The following is an 18315-nucleotide window of genomic DNA, read 5'->3' on the forward strand; positions in this document are numbered from 1 at the left end:
CGGGCAGCGCTCGGCCCGGCCGCCCCCTGCTCTGCACGCCGGGACCCCCGCGGGGCTGGAGGGTGCGCAGGGACCGGGGAGCGCCCGCGCCGCCCGGGGCCAGGGGAGGTGAAGGGCAGGAGCCGAGTGGCCGCCTGACAGGAGGGGAAGTCGGTTCAAAATGCCTGGAAGTACCAACCCTAGAACTGTGCTAACACTCAAGATAAATAAATAAGGGCCTTTAATTTGCTTGCAGTTAGAAAGTTTTGGACTGTTTTTTGGTGTTTTTTTCCCCTGAGGGAGAGTGGTCTACAGGGCGAAAAATAAAGCCGAGGAATCTCTCTGGGTGAGAACAGTGTGTAGAGAGGGACTTGGTCAAGCTGGGAGCTGGGGTGATGCTTCTGTACCAAGAGCACGTGTACTTGCCGGCTGGGCAGCTGCGGGAGCTGCCCCAAAGGGATCACCGGGAATTTGGGCAGCACCGTGCTCTTGTTGACTTTGGCGCAGGGTGCCTGATCCTTCAGAACCCTTGGGGTTTTTGCAGCAGCTTCTGAAACGTTCTATGTGCCCTGTGTGCTAGGTATAGCCGAGCTGAGCTCTGGTCCTCCACCAGTTAGTTTCCCGTGGTTTTTATTGTCGTATGTGTTTGAAGTGTGTCTTATGCTGGGCTTTCTTGCTGAGAGGACTTGAAAATCCTCATGGTTGTCTGTGAAGGGATAGGTCCACAGTGTCAGGGTCGTACTTTTGAAAGATAAAGGTTTTGGTCAAAATCCTCCCATCACTTCCCCAGGATGAGGAGAGATACAGAGAAGCTGCAAAGCTCTTGCATCTTCTGCACAAGGATAAGTCAGTGCCCTGGTCCCTGTACTCAGCCCTCTCTGCATGTAGGCACCGTGTACAGTGCAGTGATAGACAAAGATGTGCTGTCACATTGTTCAAGCCCAGCTGTGCTGTCTTTTCTGCCTCTCTGTTAAATGCTGATGGGACTATTCCAGGTGTGCAGGAAGGAGAAGATGCACAGGGCTCGGAGGGCTGTAGGCTGCAGATGAGTCTGACTGTGAGATGCTAAGCATCACCTCTCCCAGGATGGTCCCTCCAGCCTGGTGGGAGCAGCGTGCTCTGCTTGCAGGGGAGCTCTGGACATTATTAACCTGAGCCATTCCACAAGTGTGCTCGCTTTAGGGCTCAATCCTCTCTCCTGCTTTGAGGAAATGTGCCTGTTCCTATCTTCAGCATGCTGCCTGCAGCCCTTCTCAGTGACTGCTGTGTCTTGGGTGGCTGCACCCCAAGAGTTAATCCTTTCCCATCATCTACTTCTGCAAACAGATTTCAGAGGCTGAGACCGTGGCTGTATGTCAGGAGAAAATCCCTGAGCAACTAAACTAGAGCATTTTTGACCACTCTGCAGTGGTGGGATCAGACTGCTGCTGTTACAAACCCAGCAATCCAGCCCATGCTGGGTGCTGTCCCTCAGTGCTGAGGCCACCCCTTATAGATGCAAACTCCAGACTTGATATATTTTGTTTCTGTAAGCTGCTTCCATATTTTGATTGTTTGGCGACTGTGTGTAACACGCCTGGAAGTGTCAGTCTAATTCTCCATGGACAGACATCTACACCACCAAAACCGCAAGGGGAAGTAGCACTGATTTCCCAAATCACTGGCAATCTTGTTCTAGGCTGAGCCTCAAGCAGAAGTCAGGCAGGCAACAAATTAAAGCCGCACTCTTTTGGGAAATGGGCAACTCTTGAAAAGCCTCAGATTCCTGGCCTTGGCCCTGTCTCTATAAATCACTTCAGCCATGGACTCAGCTGGGAGCCCAAAGAGCCTGGAGAACAAGTTGCTGTCCTCTCTTCCCATGAAAGCCAGTCTCCAGGGTCAGCACAGGAACATACTGGCAGAGCTGTATTCACTCTGCAGAGAGAAAGAAATCATTCTCTGGGAAATGTTTGCCACGAGGTTTTCCTAGCAATTTGCTGAGGGGTGGGCTGGCTGTCCCGACCATCATTGGATGACATTTGTATTCATTTCTTGTGGGGCTGCCAGCGGCGTGCCTGGTGCCGTACGTGACATCAGGTGACAGTCAGCTTCATTGCACACACGCACGGCGCTGCCTTGTCACTCACGTCATTCGCAGCGGTGGCGGCTGAGGGGTTTGTGGGGTGCAGCTCAGATCAGGACACAGTAGGTTGCTTTCTGTCACACCTTGGCCAGCGGGTGGGAAGCAGGGCTATGGAGATGCCCTGGAGGAGGCACATGCAATAGGGAGGCTTTTTCTTGCCTCAGGTCAGCACCATCTTCCCGCATGCCAGGGCATATTTCAGCCCCTTGTGAGAGGCAATCCCTGCGTGCTGTCTGCTGCAGGCCTCCCTTCTTGTTCCTTGGTTAGTCCTCCGTCCCTTCCTTGTCATCACATATCAGGCTCTTAAGCAGCTGGGAGGCTTTTCCTGAGGCACTGAAACCGATACGTCCCTGCAGACAGGCGGGCGAGGAGCAGGGGATTGTGCCGTGCCTGCACACAGACGCCCCTGGCCCCATGCTCCTTTGGGTATAGGGGTCAGGTGCTGCACGTGGAGCTGCTGGAAGCAGGAGCCTTGCTCAGCCACTGGTACTAACACCCATGCAGGTGTCATCCCTGTCCCCACCCTGTTTGAGGCTGAAGATACCCATCCCCACTGGCACACATGAGATAACACCCCATTGCTTGCAGGATCAGACCCACCACGGCCACACTGCAGGGAGCCCATCCATGCTTGCTGAGGGGGAGGAGGAGGAAAGGGAAGTCGTGCCTCTCTGCAGGACACTCTCCTTGTCTCAGCAGCCCACCCGAGGGCAAGCGACTGGCACGCAGCACACCGGACAGATGGGCTGACGGCGGCGTCCCTGCGCTCCACAGCTGTGTACATATGGCACACATGTTTTGGCTTGTGTCGACTAACTCTCCAGATGGCAGGAAGGGGTGTGGGTTCTTTTTTTTTCTCCCAGTTCTTGGTGGAGGAAGAGTCAAATACAGTTGTTTCACACAAGGAGAGGCTAACCCAGCCGTGTCCCTGAGGACTGAGCTGTCCCCGGCTTGCCTCAGAGGCCAGGGCCCCCTCAGAGGTGGGAGGGAAGAGGGCAGCTGCCAGCTCTGGGAAGCTGCCTGCTGTTGGGAGAGACGTGGCATTGCCACTGTGTTCACCCCTTGGTGTCACAGCCACCAGGAATAAGCATTACACTCTCTCTTTGAATTGAGCTGCTGCCTTTGCCATACAGCCATAGCACTGAAGTGGGACTGAGGAGCAGATGCTCCTGAGATACACCTCCTTCCCCCTGGTCTTGGTACTTTTGGTCTTCAACTCTTAAGTCTGGAAGAGATTTTTTTTCCCCTTAGTCCAGCAAGCGTCATTTGTCCAAGTGGTCCTTCCACTGACAGCAGACTTCTGAGACAAACTGTGTAGTTCTCCTTGGAAAACACTGAAACACTTGGAGGTGGTGAAATACTTCTGCTGTACTTGGCTGTCCCTCTGCTGCTGCCTTTCTGGTGTCCCTCCTGGGTGCTGCTCCTGTCCCTGTGACTGTGCAGCTCCTATCTGGAGCACTGGTCTCCTGCCCTCAAATGCCCTGGCAGGGCTGGTCAGTGAGTTCTTGCACTGCCCCAGCTGCTGTAGGACCCTCCACATGTGACACCGTGGGTTGTCACTTCCACCCTGTTCCTCTTTCTCTCCGTGCCACGGTGGGTGGCCAGTGAACCCAAACATCTCTGATGCAGACAGAGACATAGCACTGAGTTCACAAGGACCTGTGGTCATCTTCTCCATGTGAAGACTCCTGCCAGCCCTTGTGCTGGTGGATGTTCAAATTCATGAAGCAGTGCAACCATCTGGAGGAGACAAGATGTGACAACAACATTGCCAATCTCCAAAGCAACTGTTCTCCATGCAATGCAATTCTGCCTCTATTATTTTTTGTCTGCAAATTCCTATTGGCAGCAAGATATTCCTACTCCAGCAAATCCCTGTGAAACTGAACCATCATAAGGTTAATTTGCAGTATGGCCTTAGCCACCAGGTTTTCTGCTGGAGACCTTTGCCAGCAGGAGATAGTACTTTTCACCTTGAGGCTGTGTGGACAGCCAAGCAAATAGTACTTTTCACCTTGAGGCTGTGTGGACAGCCAAGCAAACCAGCTCCTACCAGAATGTTGCACTCCCAGGAGCTGGGATCGAGCTCCTCAGCGGTGCTGACAGACCCTAAGGTGGCAGCAAACTCTCCCTCGATGGATGGAGACAACCACAGCAGCCTTCCTGGTCAGGAGCCTGCCTCTGCTTGCACATCTGGTTTCTTGCTGGAGCACTGCTGTCCAGCTCCTCCTGAAGAAAGTGATGTATCGAGCTGCAGTGAGCTGGAGTCTGTGCTGCAAGCAAGTCTGTCCACAGACATTCATCTTCCCTTGAAGTGTATTGGCGTTTTTCTAAATCTTTTCACCACCGTGTTTCCAGGACATTTTCTGACTCAGCAGCTGACAGCCTTGCTCTCTGCACTCATACGAGTTCTGGAGATACTTTAGGGTTTTATAGGGCTTTTTAGCTTCTGGAATGGAGGTTTTCCCCCCCCACACACACACACTAACATCCTTTCACTTTGTGCTGCCAGCATGCACATGGCTGCTGTGGCTTGTTTTAAATCAGTGCAGAAAAGACCCTGCTCGCTCCCGTTGGGAGCATGGTGGGACATCAGGAGCAGAAGCCTCAAGGCTACAGGAGGAGGTTTTGTGGCTGTGGGGACAAACTGTCTGCAGGGGTTTGAAGGGACAAACCAGGCAGTAAATGGAGACAGGAGCTGTGGCTTGAGCAGTGCCTTAGCCACAAGCCAGCGGAGGCTGAGGCTGCTCTGCGGATGCGTCATTCCGTGCTCGCCCTCTTTGTGTGTCATCCCAAGGGTGGCTGTGGTTTGTCACCTCTGCAGGCGGGACCCTGCCTGTGACCAGTGTCGCTGACGTGTCCTTTCTGTGTGGTGGGGAGGCTGAGAGCTATCCTCAGTCACCTGCTGACATCCCCCAGCCCTATTCCCAGTGACTCATCCCTCTGTGATCCCACCAGCTGGAAACTCTAAGATGCCTTAAAACCCAGCTCCTGAAGACAAACCACACATTGAGCTCTCTGGGGGTGAAGGATGAACAGGAAGGTCTGGCTGTTGCAGGGATGCAGCTGGACTTCAGGAGAGCAGGAGCATCTTCCAGACACAGCATGCAGTGCCACCGCTGCGTGTTGTCACTGAATGGCCCAGCCTTAACCAGAGCATCTCCATGGCTGCTGCCAGTCCCAAGTGACTGATGGATATTTAGAGCCCAGAGTGGGGCGGCCCTGTGGTTTAACAGCTAAAGAAGATGACAAAATACTGGCCTGAAGCAACACAGGAGGAAAGAAAATAAGGGAGAAACCAGGCAAAAGGACAAAAAATTCTGAAAACAATGACTGTGTGTCACCAAGAACAGGGCTTTTTTGCTCCCTTGGCTGCTGTCTGGCTGATTTTATCCTTTGCTACAAATCCTGCTCCTGTCGGGAGGTATTTGCTCTGCCTGCTGCAGCCACCCTGAGTTAACCTCTGTGTTTTCTTATGGCTCCCACTGAAATTGGAGAAAAGAGTCTGCTTTTCTCCATCAAGCTTTGAATCCAGCCTCTGCTCCCTGCCTTAATCCACTGTCAAATTCCTTTCCAGGCTGCAGTGGGGAGGTGGGACACTTTTCAGTACCATGCAGCAGAGCTCCCCAGGCTCTTTGTTCCCAGCCTGCATCTCCTTTGGTGTTTGCCACATGTACTCCTCAAGTGATATATCCCATCCTGGTCCTGGTTTGCACTGTCCCCTGTGCCATGCAGGGATGCAAGCAGAGCCACGTGTGTGCTGGGGGAGGCTGTGCTCCTTTGCAGCTGCCATGGGCTCATGACAGCTCCTGGGGCTCAGCAGTGGTAGCAAGGGAGGTGAAAACCCTGTGGTGTCCAACAGTGGCTGGTGACTGAAGAGTCTGATAATGCCACTATCTCCAGTGGAGCTTGCTCTCCTATATGCCAGGGGTTTTGGATCCATTGGGCCTCAGAGATGCAGATGGCCACTACTAAACTACCACCCGAAAAAGGCTTTCCACACTATAGTGCTGGAAGGCAGCCCCTTTCAGAGGAGATTTTCTGCACCCAGTAGCCCTGGGATTTCTCCTCTGATAATCCCAGTAACTTTCTGTCTAGTTATTATTTTTGGGAAGTTGTTCAAAGAGCCAGCAATAAGGTAAGACCTTTGCTGCAGCCCAGCAATGTGATACTTTTCAGGCAGGGTACTGAGGGGGTGTGTTGTGTGCCCTGAGGATGTGCAGGAGGCTTTGGGGGTGCAAAACATCTGCAGGAGCTGCAGAAGGACTGTCCAAACGGAGCAGAGCCAGGCCTGGGGCAGCATTAACCAGCTGCCATTTGGAAGAGATTCCCGGGGTGAACTCACCCAGCACCACACCTAGGTTTTGTTTGGAGGAAGCCAATTCTTTCGCTCCAAGGAGTGAACTCATGTTTTTGTAATGTGAGCGATGGGGGAGCCAGGAGCTGGGAGGGAACCAGGAGCTGGGTTGTTTGACAACGTGGACCCACCCAAGAGGCAAAGGCACCTCGGTCAGGACTGGGGCTCCTGCCTGAGCAGTGCTGATTTCATTCCTGCTGGCGTTTTTCAGCTGGGTTGGGCCTGGGCACTTTGCTCCCGGTGGGGAGGCAGGGGTGAGGCTTTCTTCCAAACTGATGGGATTGCATTGCTAGCACAGGGCTGCCCCTTTTTTACCTCTGCATTCTGGTGGCAAAGAAACAGAAGCCTCTCAGACTCATGGCATGGAATAGCTGCCCATTGCTGGATGGACTAGAGCTGTGTGGAACATCTGACACTGTGACACCACAAATGGTCAGGGGAGGTGATTCTTCCCCTCTACTCTACTCTGGTGAGGTCCCACCTGCAGTGTTGCATCCAGCTCGGGGATCCTCAGCACAGGAAAGATGTGGATGTGTTGGAGCAAACACAGAGGAAGCCACCAAGCTGATCAAGTGACTGGCTGAGAAAGCTGGGATTGTTCAGCCTGGAGAGGAGAAGGTTCTGGGAGATTTCTTTTCAGCCCCCCCCCCGCCCACCCCTTCCCCTTAAAGGAGGACTATAAGAAAAATGAGGACAAACGGCTTAGTACACCCTGTTGTCATAGGACAAGGCATAATGGCTTTTAACTAAAAGAGGGTAGATTTAGAGTAGATATAAGGAAGAAAAGTTTTGCAATGAGGCTTGTAAAACACTGGCACGGGCTGCCCAGGGAGGTGATACATATCCCATCCCTAGAAACATTCAAGGTCAGGCTAGACAGGTCTCTGAGCAACCTGATCTAGTTAAAGATGTCCCTGCACACTGCAGGGGGTTGGACCAGATGACCTTTAAAGGTTCTTTTGAACTGAAACTATTCTGTGATTCTATAGGGGCCTTTTCCAGAAGCAGTCCCCTGGGGCCATGCCATACATCCACACAGCAAGACCTGGCTTTGCAAAGGTCCAGGCAGTGTAGTGAGCTCCAGTGGCACAGAGGAGTGCTCAGTGGATCCTGGTTGCTGCTGTGCTGCAGGCAGCAGCAGGAGGGGCATTGGGGAATCAAGGCTGAAGGGATCTGGCAGGACTGCTAAAGGATGTCTCAGGAAAACTTGCAGGCTTTTCCATCGTACAGCTGTAAAAGTCATCATTGTCCCACCTGGAATATAAGGACTCAGGGCCTGCAGCTGCTGAGAGCAAGGTAGGAAAGCCAAGTCACCTTGCTGGTGAACCTGAACACACCAACCAAGTCATCAAATGAGTCCTGCAAGAAGAAAAAGGACCCATGTGTGTTCACTTTACCCCCAGAACTGGGTGGAAAGAGAAAAAGGCTGGTTCCAAGCCCTTCCCAAAAATACAATGTAACACGTCTTGAAAACAGGCAATCATATTCTGAGCAAGGCCTTCAGCTTGTTAAGGATCTTACTCATAGAATTACAGAGTGGTTTGGCTTGGAAGGAACCTTAAAGATCATCTAGTTCCAACCCCACTGCCATGCACAGGGACACCTTCCACTAGACCAGGTTACTCAAAGTCACATCCAGCTTGGCCTTGGGACAAGGCATCCTTCCAGGAATGAGGAAGGATACCTCACATCCTCACATCCACAGTAACTCTACAGATGCCAGCCTGGAGATAATTTGAGATCATGAAAGAGGGGCTTCCCCTGTGCTCAGGGCCAACAAGCAAGGGACACTGTCAATCCTGCTGCCCCACCCTGCCGCTGTTCCCCCAAGGTGTCTTAGCCCCAGGATGTGTCTGACTCACCCTGGGTTAGAAAGGGATGTACAAAAGCCAGAACTGTTAAGAACTGGACATTTATATGAACCTCTGGAAATATTTTTGGCAGGAAGCACAGCACAAACAATGAGACAGCGCTGCTGGGCTGCGTGTCGGGATGCAGGGGAGAGGCAGCCAAATGTTTTCCTGGGGGATGAGGGCAAGGAGAGGGGCTCTGTTGTGTTTTAACTCCCAGCATAAAAATAAACCAGATGAATTAGCAGACAGGTAGATTCAGCATGTTGTTATGGCTTGTTGTGGAACTAGCTGTCAGGAGGGCTCAGCTTATGCTGCATCACAAACACTGCCTTAGAGCTGTCCCATCCCCTGCTGTGCCCTGGGGGCCCAGTTCTGCCCTGTGTGACTTTCACTTGGAGGAGATCTGCATGTCTGTGCTGCTAAATCACACTTTGAGCATGGTAACAGAGACATCTGGACCCCCAGCACACAACACCCTTCTTTACCCCAGCATTTTCATGCAGTGTAAAAGCAGACTTGGTTTTACAGATGTTATCTGTACAGGACCAGAGGGTGTTTATGGAAATGGTATCTTATTGATAAGGACAGAGCTATGCAGACAGAAGCTCAGTGGTGTGAACTGGCTTAATGCTCCTAAAGTGCATGGCATGCTCCTGGTTGTTTCCTGCAGACCCATCACGGTGAACATGCCCTGTAGCCTCACGTGGCACGGTGATAATTGTACCCTTTCACCCGAGTTACTCCTCATCCTGCAGCCCTCTCTGCTGTGCCATGTCAGAACCAGCTCCCAGCCGTGTCTTTGGTGAATGACAGTGACACTCTGGGGAACTGCAGTGGATCCCTGCCTTCCTCAAGAGGGCTGGCTGCAGGTCAAGAGCACAGCAGACTTCCCACAGACTTCAAAGAGAGCATCTCTGGCTTTCCAAGGGCGCTGCCTCTGAATCTTGGACGTCAAGGATTGAAAAGACCTGTTAGGTCACATCCCGTTCTACTTCCCTGCCAAAGAAGGGCTCTTCTGCACAGGAATATGTCCCAGGAGTGTTCATCTTGCCGTGCTTCAACTCCTGCCAGCCTGGGGATCCCTGATAAGACCCATGAGACTCTGCAGAGCCCTTTGCAGGCACAACTAACAAACATCCTCTGACTGAAGCTCTGGCTCCTGTCGTCCCAGCTCACTCTGTGCTGATGTCCCAAAGCCGAGGATGGTGCTGGTGTCCTTGCCTTTCTAGCAGACAGCTGCATTCCTCAGGACTGGTGTGAAATTTCAGTTGCAGTTCCTTCCTAATTCCTTTTAATCATTGCAAATATTGCAGGCAAGATGGTGAGCTGTGCTGCTGCTGGGCAGAGACCGGCGAGGTCAGATAAGGGAAATATTAACAGCACAAGAACTCCAGCCTGGTTCCCCTGACTCTGCATGGACCTGCTCAGCTCACAGCTGCCCCATTCAAGCACTGAAGTCTGTTCAGTTCAGGCTTGAGGAGCAAGAAGGTGACAGAAGGAGAGGGTTTGGTCCTTGCCAGGAGCATGACCGATATCTGCTCACATTCCTGCCTGTCAAAGATCTGTGTTGAGACTCTGTGGGAGCTGGGAGGGTCACACCTGCAGGGCCACTCCAGCCTCAGGCATTTTTTCCACCTCTAAAACACTCTCTCTGTTTTCAGTTGGATTTTGAAGATTTCTTGGTATCCAGGTTTGTCATTGACACCCTTTACTGCAATTTGTACAAATCTGTCCCCTCTTTCCTGTTGACTTTATGTTAAAGAAGAGATAATACCAGAGTTACACACAGACACACTTGGGGAAGTTTTGACTCTTGATCTGAACTAAGTGGCTCATTCCTCTCTTAATTTCCCATGTTTAATTCAAAAGGAAACATTAAAATGGCAGGAGCTGAGCCAAGACAGGGAGGGTTCCTATGAAATAGTTTTTCTAACACTGTTACCATGACAAAAAAGCTCTTATCTCTTAATGTTGGTGTCCTGCTCCCATCATGGGGCTGTCTGAACATCTCAAGGTGGACCACTTCCCATGGGCATATGGTTCCAGTTTGGATTCTGCTGCAGTAGTGTGGGAAAAGTGCTGTGTAATCCCAGTTGAGGGTTTTGTTGTCAGCTGTGTTAGCACTGAGATCTTCCTTGCCTTTTGTAGCAAACACGTCCTACAAAACAGTTTGGGTTTTGTTTTGTTTCTTTTTGTTTCCTTAAAAAAAAAAAATTCCCAAAACACAAAAGAAAGAGCAAAACAGATGAGGAAAAGAGACATTAGCCTGCCTTCTGGTGTTGTCACTGGACAGCGTCTGTGCATCAGCCTCAAGGATTTCATGGTCTATTTTCCTTCCACTCGATTTAACTTCCTTCTTTCTCTAATTCTGAAATTACTCCCACATTTCACTGAATTCTTCCATTTTAGTTTCCATCTTGCTTTGTTCTTTCCTGATGCTGTTTGATCTGGGGTCTCTGCTGTTTTTGTTGCGTTGGCGTCAAAAGAGACTTGGGTGTTCCTGCTGCCTGAAGCTCTTGCTTTCAAAATAATTCAGCTCATTGCATCTGGGGACCAGGTACTGAGGGCAGGGGCATTGCTGGGTGTGCAATGCTGGCAAAAAAAGTGAAGGCAGGGATTTAGAGAGAGGATTTGTCAGATAAAAAGGGGCTTTTAAACAGATTCTCTGTGATGTCCCTGCTCATTGCAGGGGGGAATTTGGACTAGACAACCTTTAAAGGTCCCTCCCAACCCAAGCGATTCTGTGATTCCTTGTATTTTCAGGGGTATCAGTAGCAGATGGTGTGTATTAAAAAAAGGCTATTTGAAGTTTTATGGCTGGTTTCTGCAGAGGCACCTCAGCCATATCACACTTCCAATCCTGTGTTTGGTTTTGTGTCCCTCTCTACAAGAAGGACATTGAGGTGCTGCAGCATGTCCAGAGAAGGGCAACAGAGCTGGGGAAGGTTCTGGAGCACAAGTCTGATGAGGAGCAGCTGAGGGAGCTGGGGGGGCTCAACCTGAGAAAAGGGACCTTGATGGGACCTTCTGGCTCTGCACAATCTGTGACAGGGAACGTTTAGATTGGGTATTAGAAAAATATCTGCATTGAAAGTGTGGTCAAACATTGGAACAGACTGCTCAGGGAGGTGGTGGAGTCACCATCCCTGGAAGTGCTCAGAAAATGTGTAGGTGTGGTGCTTGGGGACATGGTTCAGTGGTGGCCTTGGCAGTGCTGGGTTAATGGTTGGAGTTCATGTCCTTAGGGGTGTTTTCCATCCTAAAAAATTCTTTGTATTGTACATAGGGAAAACAGTACTAAAATCCTTGTGCTCATGGGTAAGGGTGATCCAGGCAATTAGTTTGTATTTCCATAAGCACTATGGCAGAAGTCTTCCCTAGGAAAGACTAAACCAAACAGCCTGGGTGGGAGCATGGGTTAGAGATCAGAGTACAGGCAGGGAATGGGGGGTAGGGAAAAAGGGCCAGTTCCTACAGGGAGCAACATCACAGGTGGACAAACCAGGATCTGACTCTGAGCTTAGCTCTGCTTTAAACAGGGAATGTCAGGTCCCATCACCTGAAATGATGACTGTGTGAGCTGTGCTGAAGTTCTTGACTCAGAGTGATTAGGTAATCATATGGCAGATGAAATAAATACCACGCAGATCAAGTGAAGTGATGCATATGGAAAAAACCATACCAGAGTCCACATATGGAGTAATAGACCCTGAGCTGACCATTATTTCAGAGAAGGGAGACCTTGGGGTTTCTCTAGATGGTTCAAGGAAAGTCCCAGGTCCGTGTCTGGCAGCAGTCACAAATCAAATCAGGAGTTAGCAAGAAAGGAATATTAAAACAGAGAACATAAGCATCTGTTAGATATATGCACCCACAACATGAACACTCTGTGTTCTGATCATCTCAGCTCCAAAGGGACTAGGAAGGGTTCAGGAAAGAGCAGCAAGGGTCATCAAAGATATGGGATGGCTTCCATACAACTGTCTGCTAAGGAGGATTAATCTTTTTCTTTTGGAAAAGAGTCTGAAGAGATAATGGTGAACTAAAAACATATGTCACACAGGAGGTGAATAAATATCTGTTGTCCTCTCTTCTAAAACACAACTGTAGTACCTCAAGGGAAGACAGTAGGAGCCAAGTTCAAAACAAGCAAAAAGAGAAAAAAAATTATATAGACTGGAGAGAACGTTTTGCAAAAAGATGTAGCTGCTCCAAATCAACAGGGGTTCAGCTTATCAGACCAAGTTCATGGATAGGAAAGATCTATCATGGGTTTCTAAATATGGGGATGGCACATCTAGCTGAAGTGAGCGAGGTGATGGTAGTTGGAGCCTGGCAGAACACTTGGGGAAATCCTATATGTGCCTTGAGCTGGTCTGCTCCTCCTTTGGCCTCTGTGTGTGGCTGCTGTGGGGTTTGTGGAGAGGCTGAACCCATTTTACCATCTGTAAAGTCAGGGAGAGCATTCCAGGTGTGATCCCATCTTTGTGTCCCTGTGGAGGAGAAAGAAGCTGAGGCATGAGCATGACAAGAGTAAATAAAAATCTCCAGCCCTAAGCTGAGCATGACACCCTAGAGGGGTGTGGAGGATGGAGACTGGTACAGGGGCAGGTGGTAGAGAAACATTGAGGCATTCCAATGATTGATTGCTATGAAAACTTTGGCAGGTGGTCAGACAACCTGAGGGGCTTGGATGGATTTCAGATGAATGCACAGCTTCAGTTTCCCATAGGCAATAGACTCTTGTGCATAAAAGGCTGAGTGACCTTCAGCAATTTTGCAAACTAGAAAATGGGGTGCCCAAGCCTATCGAACACAGAAGATCTCTCTCTAAGCTGGACATATTAAAGCTGTATGCCTAAAATTGAGTGTAGTTGTAGTGTTTTGCTGGATGATGGTTGAAGAGCAACCCATCCTTCTGCTGCAGGGGCCATATACTGCTCAGTTATTGAGATGCATTCAGTTTTGTTGGAATTGTTTGAATGTTTCACATTACAGTAGAAATCTTTAGGGTTAAGAGGAAATTAATTGCATAAGATACACCCAGCTCCCTGAAACAGGCTCTGTTTTGGTCTCTTTTGTTGGGTGAGGTACTATGATGGACTGTTTAAGCAGGCAGAAATTATTGCCACTCAACAACATCATGTTTTTTCCTGGGCTGAAAGTCACAACTGATGTTGTTTGAGCAGAAAAACACCAGGTTGTGATGTAGATGCTCTTACTGCCTTATTCTGCAAGACCTGTGATGACATGGGAGCTACCTGTGGGGAGTAAGTTACTCAAGGCAAGTTACTGGCAGGCAGGGGGATGCAGGTTTCTAAGAAACAGGGCCTCTAAGAAGTGAACTGAGCAGCAGGCAGATGTCCCGGGCTGTATCCTGCCATCACATTTTAAGCAGAGCTGCCCTGCTGAAATCAAGAGGCTTCGTGCTGCTTTCATCCCCATGGAGATCAGCAGGGGAGTTCTTCTTAAAAACCTGTTGGGACCATATGGTATTTTATCACTAGAGTTTCTATTTATGTTAAAACTGCTAAGAAAATAACCCACACTTGTTTTGTTACTTCAAGTAAGATATTTTGTTTATCTGGCCTAATTTTTAATTATTTCTTTTTTTTTCCCTGTTACCCTTTCTAGGTTCCCTGCTATTCTTATGGTCAAAAGTTGTCCAAACTGGCCATCTTGAGAATAGCCTGTAACTATATCCTTTCCCTGGCCAGACTAGCAGACCTGGATTACAGCGCTGACCACAGTAACATGAGCTTCTCTGAATGCGTGGAGCAGTGCACTAGGACCTTACAAGCAGAAGGAAGATCTAAAAAAAGGAAGGTATGTTACAGCCTCTCCCCCCAACTGACCCCCTAAATAATGGTAAAAGTTACAAAAGGGAGGGAAAAAAAGACCAAAAAAAAAAAAAAATCCAAAGTGGTTTCTTTCCTTTCTGAACCTTGTGAAATTTGCCTGATTTTTTTTATCCCTTGCCTTTCTCTCTCTCTTTTTCTCCTGCATCCATCTGATCTTGTAATAACCACATTCCTCCCTAATCAAAAGCTTTTCTCTCCTCCCATCCTCCGCGCCAGGCTCTTCCCCTGTTAGTCGCCCATCGTGTGTTTCAACACGAGCGTGATCCTATTAAGAGTCATCTTGGGACTGTTACTTGTTAAACCAAACCAACCTTGAGTCGCCTTTCGGAGCCTGTAAAACACTGTCGCCCGCCTGTGTTTTCTGTTTTGTTTAATCTAACACTTATCTCTGAGAAAAATCACCCCACAACAAAAAAAAGGTAGCTAATGGAGACACTGTATGTATAAACACATTAGTAAGATGTATGACCTGAAGGACATGTGGGTATCTTGAGGAAACAACGTTAAATCTAATTATGCCTTGCATTCCTTTAGGTTACTTAACACTGAACCAATTAGGTGAAATCATCGTCAAGCCGCGGGAGGAGGAAGCAGAGCGTTCTGCCAGTTTTCCTCTCAGAGAGTGACATGGGTGAATTAAAGGAGTGATTGATGTCTTTGTTCAGGCTTTTGTGACAAAAAGAGTTTTGTAAACTTGAATTGAACTTCCCCCTGCTCTCTGAGCTTGCTTGTCAGGCGGGATAATAAATCAGCAGGATTTTAATGGATGAATGGGCAGCTAAGCTGGGGAGCAGGCTCCTTCCCCGGTGTTGTTAAGATCTGCCTCTGATTCGGGCAGGTTTCCTCACTTTTCCTCCTCTTTAGCCCAACAAATCATCCTGCAGCAATTCAGTTTATAAATAAACACAATAGCACACTCCCTGTTGCTTCCTCTGGCTGTCAGGGGCTGTATTTATGCCCACGGAGCAGCAGTGCCAGGCGGAGACGCCGCACCGCTTGCCCACAGCTGACAGCACTGCCTGGGACTGGGAGCTGTGGGGGAGCTCCTGGGCACAGCCCAAAATTGGGGGTTCACTCTGGGGTCTGTAATGCCACAGGCAGCAGTGTCCCAGGGACACTCAAGTGGTGCTACCAACCCTGGGGCAAGGTGAGAGTTGATTCTTGGGTCTCCTCTCTAAGTTAAGATTGGGAAGAAGAAAAGCACCGTTTTTGGGGCTTCAGGAGGTTGCTGGTTGGGTCTTGGGACCGCTCTCCAGATCAAAAAGGGAATGAGCATCCTTTGTGAGGCTTTAGCAGATTGCTAGTTAGGTCTTGGATCCCCTCCCAAAGTCAGAATGGAGGGAAAGAGGAGAATGAGCATCCTTCATGGGTTTCAGCACATTTCTGGGCTGCTCTTCAGGCTTTGGGTGCCCAGTGGGCTGAGACTCATTGTCTTGGCACATGTAAACCAATGCAGGCTTAAAGACAGAAAACAAGGAGCCAGATTTTAAATGGCTCCAAATCCCAGGGTATTAACATCTGAGGGTTAGGGCTGGGCCCATCCTTAATTAAAAAAATAAATTAAGAATTAAAAGCCTTCCATTTACGGTGTTTGCTCTCTAAAGTTCTCTCCAGAGCGGATGCGTGGAGAAAAAGTCCCAAACCCATTGAGAGTGCCTGAACAATGGAACTCTACCAGGGCAGCTCCTGCCTCCCAGGCACCACCAACCCACAGAAACAGCATCACCAGGAGAAAATCTGCCTTTTCTTCGCATTCTTGAAGGACACCCATCCTAACCCTTCTCCAAAAGCCCTCTCAGAAAAGAAAGCCAAGCTTGGTACCCAAGGCAGGGTCGTAATCCCTGCTCTGTCTTGTTTTTCTTGCTGGAAATTATAGTTCTGCTGCAAGTTTAAGGCAGCCCCAGAGCACATAGATTCCCTTATGGATGACAAGTACAGTTTTATTTCCAGCAGTATTTGCTCAGGTGATGGCAAGAGCACATCCATCTGCTGATGAGCCAAAACCAGCAGGTACCACTAGGTAACTCTGGTAATTCCCAGCAGGTAGGAGTGGGGAGGCAAAGCCTGGCTTGGGAGGACTCCTCTTGTCTCCCGTTCTCCTTGAGCCAAGCGAATTGCGAGGATGAGGGAGGAGAAGGCTGTTGTCAGAGGGAAATTACAGATCCGGGATGGCTGTGCAGCGAAGATCCAAGCTCTGGCTGTCAGGTGGTGTGAAGGGATGTCTCTCCTGGGGGGTCTCACACGGGCGGCTGGATGAGGATACAATGGCTTGGCCCAAAATCGCCGCGCCCTCATTAATGTTGAAATCGGCACGTTTTTGTGAGCTCTGTGTGTTTTTAATCAGGTCTCTGAAACCACTGCTCACTGAGCAGTTCCTCTGAATTATCGACTTTGGGGTGGTTGTTTTGTTATTGTTTTTTTGAGTTTCCTTTTATATTCTTGCTTTAAAAAATCGCAGCGATCCTGAGCACAGACCTGCGCTCCTTGAGCTCCACGTTAGGTCCACAAGACCCTTATCTCCTGTCATCTCCATTTTATTGTGTGTTTTCCTCTCTCAGCTCTCTGGTTGTGATGTGCTGTGGCACCGTGAGCTTTTCACACAGAAAAGTAGCTGGTTGGAGTTTGTTTTGGCAGGCAGGGACTCCAGATGTTGCATTTGCTGGATTGTGCATTGCCTTTTGCTTTGTTTTTGGGGACAAATTATCCTGTGTCCCTAACGTTAGGTTGTTGTTCAGATTTTGCTGTTGCAATAGGAAATTTTCTGAGTGGTTTTACCCCCGCTTTCTGTCCCCATTTTGTTAATTAGAAAAGTTGGCTTTAGTCTTTCAAAGTTGACTAGGAAAAAAAAATCCCCTTCTCTGTCCTAACTACAGTTATAAGGTGATTTTAGTTCTTGCAATTGAGACTTGAACGAGGGTGTTTGGTGATGGGAGATCTCATTTATAAGCAACAAAGGAGGCTTCAGATGCCTTTTCTTAAAACAGAAGGAAAAAAGCTGGCTGTGGGGGGGTGGTGGTGAATTCTGATGATAGTTTTCATTCTTTAGAACTGCCTCTTGCTTGGTTATACAAATTATCTGAGCTAAGCCTTGTCCTTAACCATGCACCCAAGAGTTTCACCACGTTGGAGATCTGGGTTGCAACACCCTCAGCAGAGCCCCAAATCTTGCTGGAGCCACACTGATGTTCTGGAAAAAGGGGGGCAGCTGCCTTCAGCTGCAACCAAGAGCATTCTCCAGCAGCACAGAGGATGCAACAGCAAAAGAAAGGGAAGTCCAAGTTTTCCTTTCCCCCAAGGTACTCTGTTTCTGCATGGCACACGATCCTCAGTGGCCAGGGGTCATCTGAGAGCCAGTCAGGGATTCTGTCATGTTTGGGGTCCAGCTTGCTGGTCCCACAGTCTCTTCTTTCCAGCTTTCCCCCCACAGGGCTGCATTCTGGTGCCCTGCAGGAAAGCAGCTCAGGATCAGGGTAGGTTTGTAGGGTGCACAGCTGGGGGCTGTCCCTGGACACTGACATTTGTAGGGGTGCAGAGCTGTGCATCACAGCCCCCCAGCCCCACAGGATCTGGCCCCAAAGCTGTGGGGCAGAACTTACTTCCCCAGCAACCAGCACAACCACAGCAGCTCAGTCTACACAGAGCAGGATCCAACTGCGGACAAACGCCCTGCACAGCACGCCCAGCACCCAAAACACCCAAGGCAAGGTTCCTTTTCTTTCCCTTCCCCTCCCCTCGCTGCTTCTGACGAGCCCCCCGTGCTAGGCAGCAGCATCGCCGCGGCCATGGGAGCCCAGCCGGAGCAGGGAGGGATGGGTGAGGGAGTTTTTTTCTCTCTCTCCGCTTCATCCTCCCCCCGTCCCGGCTCTTCTGGCAGTCGCAGACTCCAGATGTTCGGAGCGCGAGCTGGGAAGTCCTGCTGGCGCCACTTGGGGCAGAGGGCAGGGGAAAGGCACGCGAGCTGGAACCCGGAGTACTCAGTCACTGCAGGACTTGGCGCATTCCCCAGCTCGCTGCTGGCACATTCCCCAGCTCTCTCCTGGCCATCTGTTCCAAAAAAACACTTTCAGAACCTCATCATCACTCAGGATACAACACTGCGAGCAGCTGTTAGCGAGGCAGAAGGGAAAAAAAAAAAAAAAAAAA

General features: G+C 49.7%; 1 long non-coding RNA gene across 1 annotated transcript in view; it reads left to right on the forward strand.

The window, feature by feature from the left end:
• Positions 1-13833: 13833 nt before the first annotated feature.
• LOC107203463 overlaps positions 13834-18315 on the forward strand; it is a 9893-nt gene continuing 5411 nt past the window's right edge. Inside the window, exon 1 of the long non-coding RNA XR_001521194.3 lies at positions 13834-14137. This is a non-coding gene — a long non-coding RNA (uncharacterized LOC107203463). The remainder of the gene's footprint in view (positions 14138-18315) is intronic.

This window comes from Parus major, chromosome 4 (assembly GCF_001522545.3).
Source record: "Parus major isolate Abel chromosome 4, Parus_major1.1, whole genome shotgun sequence".
NCBI classification, from domain to species: Eukaryota; Metazoa; Chordata; class Aves; order Passeriformes; family Paridae; genus Parus; species Parus major.